This window comes from Nannospalax galili, unplaced genomic scaffold (genome assembly GCF_000622305.1).
Source record: "Nannospalax galili isolate Female #2095 unplaced genomic scaffold, S.galili_v1.0 scaffold277, whole genome shotgun sequence".
NCBI lineage: Eukaryota > Metazoa > Chordata > Mammalia > Rodentia > Spalacidae > Nannospalax > Nannospalax galili.
Window position 1 is genome coordinate 1531779 of NW_008340240.1, and position 8430 is coordinate 1540208.

Consider the following 8430-nt stretch of genomic DNA (forward strand, 5'->3'; position numbering starts at 1 on the left):
TATATATTTGCCTCTTTATTATTGAAGATTTTATTAGCTTGCATACAGTGTCCTTTTCAAATATGCCTTTCATACATATGTATATATAAATATATTCAAATATTCTTTTTCATCTGTCTGTCTGTGTGTCTTCTATCATCTTTCTCTTAGATGAGGACTCACACAGTAGTTAAACTTATCTGGAATTCATTAGGTCATTCATCCTGATCACAAACTCATGGCCATCCCCTTGCCTCAGCCTCTCAAGTACTGGGACTCCAGGTGTGACCTGGAAGATGTTCCTCTGACCCTGTAATGACAAGCCATGGACCCGCCTTTTTCCCACACTCTGCAAAGAAGCCACTCCCCTTCCCTCTTCCAGCCAATCGGTTGACTATAGCTGCTTGCAGAGGAGGGACTAAGGGTATAAAACCTGGGAAAACCACAAGGCTGGCCCCTTGCCATTTTGTAAGGCTGTCCAGAACCACAGGATTTATGTCTGGGTGTGGACTTTCAGCATCAGCTGTGAAGGGGGCGGGGGCTCCCGCTTGTCTGTAATTAAGCCCATACCCCAAGCTCAGTTAACAAGTCCAAAAAACTCATTAAGAGTCTTCAAATTGGGGTTTGGAGAATTTTTCCTCAGGCTGTCGCAAGGACCTTGGGAGGAGGGAATTGGATGCCATGTGTACCTCTCAGCAGTGAATTTGACTTACAATTGTCCATAACCTGGCAAGATACAACGAAGCTGAGAATGAGTTTTGGAAGAGCATTGATGATGTCCCTGATATGGGGAAAGAGACCAACAACCAAAATAAAATGGGATGAGGGGAGAATGTGGACAGAGGAAATGTTAACTTGGTGGGCCATTCCCATAGACTTGGTGGAGGTGGCTGCAGTGGCATGGTTAATGCAGTGAACAGTGAGATATGTAACTAGGGTGAGGCTTTCTAAATAGTTAAGGGCGACAGGAGAGATGCCAGGGTGGCAGTCACCTTGTAGATGGTATGGGGTGGCATGCCTGCTTGACCAGTGGGGGCCACCACGTGAGTATGGAGAGGCCCTGAAAACAGCAGAAAGTCTGGAACAGATTCTACAGTCTCTGGGAGTAGCATACCAGGGACAGAAATGCCAAAAACAGCAGCAGAGGTTGCTTGACCGCTGCTATTGGTAATAAGAAATCTGTCCCAGGTGGAGGCCTTAGCCAGAAGGGAAACTGAAGGTGTTAGAGAAGAATTAGAAGCAGAGAGGGTTATGAGGCTGGCCTCTTTGGTACTGGCCTCTGACCTTGCCAGTAAATCAGATAAGAGAGAAAAGGAGATGGAGGTGTTGGCATGCCGTTTTTTACATCTAGGAGGTCAAAAGGGAAAAAAAAGCCCAGATCAGAATGATAGTAAAAGGCCCATTCTGGGATCCCAAAGCCTGGAACCCCCGGGAAGAGTTGGGCAGTGAGGAAGAAGGAAGTGATCTAGAGATAATGGGAGATGCTCCTTGGGTCTGACCTTTAACTCAAAGAAAGGGAAAATCCATGGTTCGATATGCAGATGGAGGTCTTAACAATAGCCCAGTGCAGGAGACCATGGCAATCAGAGAATACTCAGCACAAGAACTATTAGAACTGGGAAAGACATTTAAATAAGCTATGAAGGAGCCTGTGGCCACCTGGCTTGTGAGGCTATGGGATATGGGGGCAGATGGAATCATTTTGTGTTCTACAGAAGCAGAGAAGTTAAGCAACATTACCACTCATCCCTCTTTGAGACAAAGACTTCACAATTTAAGACAACATGAGGGAAACCAGTCCATGATGGATTGGCTCCTACAAGACATGCGGGATACGTGGGTATGTCCAGTTGAGAGTCCCATGAACATTAGAGATTGGAAAACCATTGAGGAAGGACAGGCTCCGTTGAGGGCACTGGGTATGAGGGAAACTGTATTTGATGCCAAGTTCATGGGCCCAGACAGGACTGTGTTTACAGGAGACTTAAGAAAGAAACTGATTCAGCAAGGTCCACAAGACTGGTATGGAGCTTTGGTGGCAGTGCTAAGCCCCATGGTTGGGCATGACCTGTATGAGGGTAGCAAGGCTCTGGTGGATTTAAATGACTTAGACCAACATGTAAACAGGGTTTGAAAGGCGCTGAAGTGAGTAGACACAAGGGAAAAGAGCTGGAACTCAGCAAAGGGGCCCCTCCATGTCTCCTGAGCACAGATGTGGGTGGATCTGCACAGAGCAGGAGTTGGTAGGGACAAGATAGATGGGCAGCCAAACGCTGTGCTGGTGAGTCTGTGGAGGGCTTTAAGACTGGACCAGCCATTCACCACAGAAGTAAGAGAAATTGGGGACCAGGAGGTGCAGGTAATCCCAACTGCACCCCGGCTCCAGAGGAAGGCAGCCTCATTGGATGGGAACCCCCCCAACTGCTGCCTTGAAGGGGTGGCCAAGGTTGCCCACAGGTGAGGGCCATACTGGGTGACTGGAGGCCACATGTCAAACTGAGGATTTATTGATCCCCCACTAATATACAATACATATGGGCCCTAGTGAATACTGGGGTGAGTGTACACTAATTCAGAGTAATCCCCCAAAACATCAGGGCCAGTGGATAGCAGTGGATGGGTATGGGGATAAAACCATACAAAAGCAGACTAGACTCATTCTGGGAGTGGGCAGTTATCCCCCCAGGAGTACAAGGTGTGCATCTCTTCCCTTCAAGAGAACATTTTAGGGGTGGATGTCCTACTGGGTCACACCCTACATACTACTGTTGGGAGAGTTTCTGCTGAGGGTGGGAATAGTAAAGGTGATTATTTGGGGGTGGGCAAGATGGGAGCCAGTCAAATTGCCCACCCCACAGAGGGTGGCAAATATCCAACAGTACTGGCTGCCTGGGGGTTGAGATGAAATTACTGAAACCATCCAGGAGCTTGAGTGAGTAGAAGTTATCCACCCATCCCAGAGCCCTCTCAATAGCCCTGTTTGGCCTATCAGGAAGCCAGATGGCTCCTGGAAAATGACTGTAGATTATCAGGAGTTAAATAAGCTAACTGATCAGCTGGTACAGGAAAGGGTCCTTCAATGCTGCAGTGGACCTTGCTGATGCATTCTTTAGTATTCCCCTAGTGGCTGAATCCCAAGATCAATTTGCATTCATGTGGAATGGACGACAGTGGACTTTCAGAGTACTTCCCCAAGGTTATCTCCACAGCCCCACATTTTGTCACGGGATGGTGGCCCGGGACATGGCCCTGTTACCTTGCCCTCCTTCAGTAAGGAGGTTCCACTAAATAGATGACATGTTAACTTGGGAGTGCCTTACAGATTTGGAAGCTCATTTGGGGAGCATGTAAGTGCACCTGAAGGAGCGAGGATGGTACAAGGGCCTGGTGCAATGGTAAAATTCTTAGGAGTTTTATGGTGAGGCAGAACTCGCATGATACCCAGTGAGGCGGCTGAGAAAATCTTACAAGACATACCAATAAATGGTAAGCAGTTACAGGTGTTTTAGGGACTTCTCAGGTATTGCCGAATTTTTATACCTCACCTTGCTCAGGTTACCTGCCCCATGTATAATCTAATAAAAAGAGGTGCTACATGGGATTGGGATGTAAAGGCCCAAAATACTTTTGAGCAGGCCAAGATACTGATTGGGCAAGCTAAGCACCTGTGTGCCCCAATACCTTGGTGTGCCTTCCTCTTGGAAGTCACCAGGAGCCCCCAAGTTTATGGGTGGCGTTTGTGGCAGCAACAACCCGAACAGACGGTCCCAATTAGGTCTGGTCCCAATCATGGAAAGGGGCAGAGTCCCGGTACACAGTACTAGAACAGTAATTGCTGGCTGTGTACAAAGCATTGCAACAGGTGGAATCCATTGCGGGCCCCACCCCCATTACTGTAAAAACAGCATATCCCATTAAAGGATGGGTGGAGGGCCTGTTAGCGAAGACCCTGTCAGGGGTGGGCCAAAACCAAATGCTGCAAAGATGGCATGCATATTTGCAACAGCGAGGGGCAGTATCAGCAAGTCCAATCATTAATGCCGTGCAAGCAGTACTAGGACCAGTGTCATTTCAAGGCACAGAGCCTCTCCCTCCACCTCCTATAGTTGACTCTCCAGAAAGACCTGACTGAGTGCTAGAAGGTTCTCCCCCAATTCCGGCTGATGCCTGGTATACTGATAGCACTAGCAGGGGTGCCAGACAAGAACGGGTAGCAGTGGCATTACAGATGAACACTGACACTATATGGTTAGAGAGGGGAGAAGGAAAAAGCAGTCAGTGGACTGAATTGAGAGCTGTATGGATAGTAATAATGAGGGAGACTTGGCCAGTTATAATTTGTGCTGACAGTTGGGCTGCGTTCAAGGGTTTAATCTTATGGATGGCTCAGTGGGAGAAAGAAAACTGGCAGGTCATCCATAGGATGACCCCTATGGAGACAACAAATGTGGAAGGACAAATATAATAAAATGCAGGAGGATCTAGTGCCCCTGGTAGTTTGCCATGTGGCTGCCCACCGCCTGGTGAGTCCCCCTGGGAATCAGGAAGCTGATGCCCTCACCAAAGTGAGGGCTATCTGCCCTCAGGTTCCCCTAGGAACCTTACTGGATTCATATCAAGTCGGGCCACAGAGGAGCCGACACAGGATGGAGAATAGCCAAAGCAGCCGGCATTCTGGTAAAATATGCTGACATCCAACAGGCTGTCCAGGCCTGTGAGGTGTGCTCCCGGTTACAGCCCTGGAGGATGGATGCCATGATGGGACACATGTACAAGGAAGCTTCCCCTGTGAAAGGCTGGCAAGTAGATTATACAGGGCCCCTGCCAGTCAGTGAGGGGTGCAAATATGCTCTCACTTGTGTGGACACTGCCACAGGCCTTACACAGGCCTTTCCTTGCAAGAAAGCGATGGGGCAAAGCTACTATTAAGGGGCTTACTGAACTCAGTGTCATGTATGGGTGCCTGAGGCAAATTGATAGTGACAGAGGCACTCATTTCACCGGAACAGATGTGCAAGCTTGGGCTGAGGATAATCAGGTTCAATGGTATTTCTACCTTCCATACAATCCTATAGGAGCAGGGTTAATTGAAAGAAAAAACGGATTGCTAAAGGAATAGTTGAAAGCTTTAAGCCCAGAAGGAATGCTAAGGGGGTAGAAAAAGGCCCTTCCAGAAGCCATAAGGTTGTTAAATGAAAATCCCAGTACCAGGGGTGGATAGCCTCCCTATGAGCAGTTGGCCAAAGGGACCCCAGAGGTCCCCAAAACTATAAAGGCAATTGCCAATAATATTGGTTGCACACCTGAAGTGGGTGGTAAGACCCTATTGCTGAAGACGCCACATGATGTAAGCATGGGAGAGGGAGAAATCAAGCTTGGACTAAGCTGGAAACTCCCTGCCACTGGGTGGGTGTTTTCATAGTGCCAGAAGGTGCTATGCAAATGGCTGGGGGAGAATTGTCCCCCATTATCTTATTCAACAAAGGACCCCCATGTGCTGCACTATCAACATGCAAAGCAATATGTTATTGCTGGTGCAATAGTGGCTCATCTGTGTATGTACAACCAGCTAATTATTGATTGGACCTAATGCCTGCTCCTAGGAATGGAAAACACATCTGGTATTGTAGACCAGGCCAATTCCCTGTGATGGGAGAGGTTATAGGCTGCAGTGGAGAAGCCACTGCAATTGTATTGTTAGATGGATGTGCTGTGCCTACTAAAGCATCATCCAAGCATTTGTGTTTATGCCCATGAACTATTATTGTAGTTATTGTTAACATATTCTTGCTTCTTGCTGTTTGTGATTTTTAAGTAGGTGGAATGCCACTAAATTGGCCATTAGCCCATGACAAACAGAGAATGCAGAGACTTGGAGAGTCCAGTGCCCTATTACAATGGGAGAAAGGTCGCCCCACACCCTCTGAGGCTCAGGGATATTTGTGGAAGAGATAGGCAGAAAGCTTTGAGAGCCAGAGGAAGGGGTGAAGAGTATTACCTGGAAGATGTTCCTCAGACCCTGTGATGACAAGCCATGGACCCACCTCCTTCCCACACTCTGCAAAGAAGCCACTCCCCTTCCCTCTTCCAGCCAATCAGTTGACTATAGCCACTTTCAGGGGAGGGGCTAAGGGTGTAAAAGCTGGGAAAACTATGAGGCTGGCCCCACACCATTTTGTAAGGCTATCCAGAACCACAGGATTTATGTCTGGGTGTGGACTTTTGGCATCAACTGTGAATGGCAGGGGGGTGGCCCACTTGTTTGTAAGTAAACCGGCACCCCAAGCTCAGCTAGCAAGTCCAATAAACTCGTTAAGATTCTTCAAACTGGGGTTTGGAGAATTTTTTCCTCAAGCTGTCACAAGGACATTTGGAGGAGGGAATTGGATGCCATGTGCACCTCCCAGCAGTGAATTTGACTTACACTAGGTATGAGTCACCATGCCTGGCTCTCCATTTTTCTGTAGTATTGGATGTGTAAGATGGAAAGTAGGGACTTACACATGCTAGACAAGTGCTCTACCACTGAGCTACATCCTCAGTCAGCCTACCTTTAGTAGTCTGAAATTTAATTTTTTTAAATTACTTTTTTATTATTCCAGAGAGGCAATTTTAAACACATTTTCCAGAAATAACTTGAAGCATGTTACATATATATATATACACAATGAAGTTTAAGGGAGGCAAAACAGGAATAAGAAATCAAAGACCAAAGGATTGGCCAACATGGGGCCAACTTTGGTGGAATAATGAAGGTGAAAAATGAAAAATCTTCAAAATTCTTGCCATTTTCTCATTTTTATTTTCATTATTTTAATTGGCATGTAAAATAATGGGTTTCCTTATCGTGTTTTCATATATATACATATATGTCATTTTTCTTTTTAAATTAATATTTAATTGAATTTTGTGAATTTCATCAACATCTTTTGATCATATATACATCCGCTCTTGCATTTGTACCCCCTTTCTAGCCCCCACTAAATTTTTGTAGTCTAATACGTATATTTATATACACACACACACACACAGAGTCAGATTTGTGTCCCCAAATGCCCTTCAGTGCAGGTTCACCTACTGGAGCCTGGTCAACCTAGTAAGAGTCTCACCCTTAAACAAGACTGAATCTGCCCTTCCCAGCAGTCACTGGTTTCCAGTGTGGCTCTCACTGGTAGCTCCTCAGGTAGGTTTTGGTTTCTATATTCCCTACATCGATATTGGGATTTTGCTGATTTGAGCTTGTATAGGGCTTGTGAATGCTGGCACCGTTGATGTGAGTTCATATGAATAACTGATCAGCTGCCTGTAAACCAAGGAAAATGTGGTTTCCTTGTGGTCATTCACCTCTTCTGTCTCCTCTTCTACAATGATCCCTGAGCCTTGGGAGGCAGAAATTTGATCTGGGTGTCCCACTCAGGGATAAGCAGTTTGCAGCCTCTTCTCTGCATGTTTGACCAGATGTGGTTCTTTGTGTCAGTCATGATCTGCTGCATACAGAATAATCTCTGCTGAGAGTTGAGATGCATTAATCTTAAGATGGCGTCAATCATTTTTGTTGAGGTGTATTTCTTGGAAGCAGCAAATCAATGGATCCTGTTTTCTAATCTAATCTGTTGTTCTGTGTCTTTTTACAGGGGAGTTGAGACCATTAACACAATTCTTATTGACCACAGTTTATTAATTCCTGTTATGTTGGTACTGTACTGCTTTTTTCTTAGACTTCTTTAGGTTGACTCTCCTGGAGAATTTAATTATTCTTTTTGCCTTCTTGAGAATGTTTAATCTTCTCTCCAAGCTGAAGTATTCTATTCAGTAATCTCTGTAGATCTGGTTTTGTAGAAATAAATTCCTTAAATCTGTTTTACTCATGGAAACTTTTTCTTTCTCTTTTAATTTTACCTGATAGTTTTGCTGGATATAAGTCTTGGCTGGAATCTGTGTTCTTTCGTGACTTGTAGGACATTGATCCAAGCCCTCTGGCTTCTGTAGTCTCCATTGTAAAGTCACCTGCTATTCTGATGGGTCTGCTTTTGTATGTGACTTGTTCTTTCTTTCTCACAGCTTTCAATATAATTTCTTCATTCTGTAAATTTAGAGTTTTGACTAGTATGTGATGCAGGGAGTTTCTTTTTCTGATCTTACTTGGTTTTCTGTATGAGTCTTTTTCTCTTTCCCTAGATTTGGAAATTTTTCTTTTACGATCTTATTGAAAATATTTTCTGTGACTTTAATCTGGGTTTCTTCTCCTTCATCTATGCCTAAGATTCATAGGTTTGGTCTTTTTACAGTGTCTCAGAAGTCTTGCATATTCTGTTCTAGATTATTTTAGATTTGACATTCTCTTTGACTGAGCGATCCATTTCCCCAAGCTTGTCTTCAAGGTTGGACAGCCTGTTCCCTGTCCTCCACTTTCTTTTTGCTTTTTTCTGCTAGGAGTCTGAGCTCTTGAGT

The 8430-nt window shown here is 45.3% G+C and overlaps 1 protein-coding gene across 1 annotated transcript in view; it reads right to left on the reverse strand.

The window, feature by feature from the left end:
• Cfap299 (cilia and flagella associated protein 299) overlaps positions 1–8430 on the reverse strand; it is a 123488-nt gene that overhangs the window by 75602 nt on the left and 39456 nt on the right. The window lies entirely within an intron of this gene.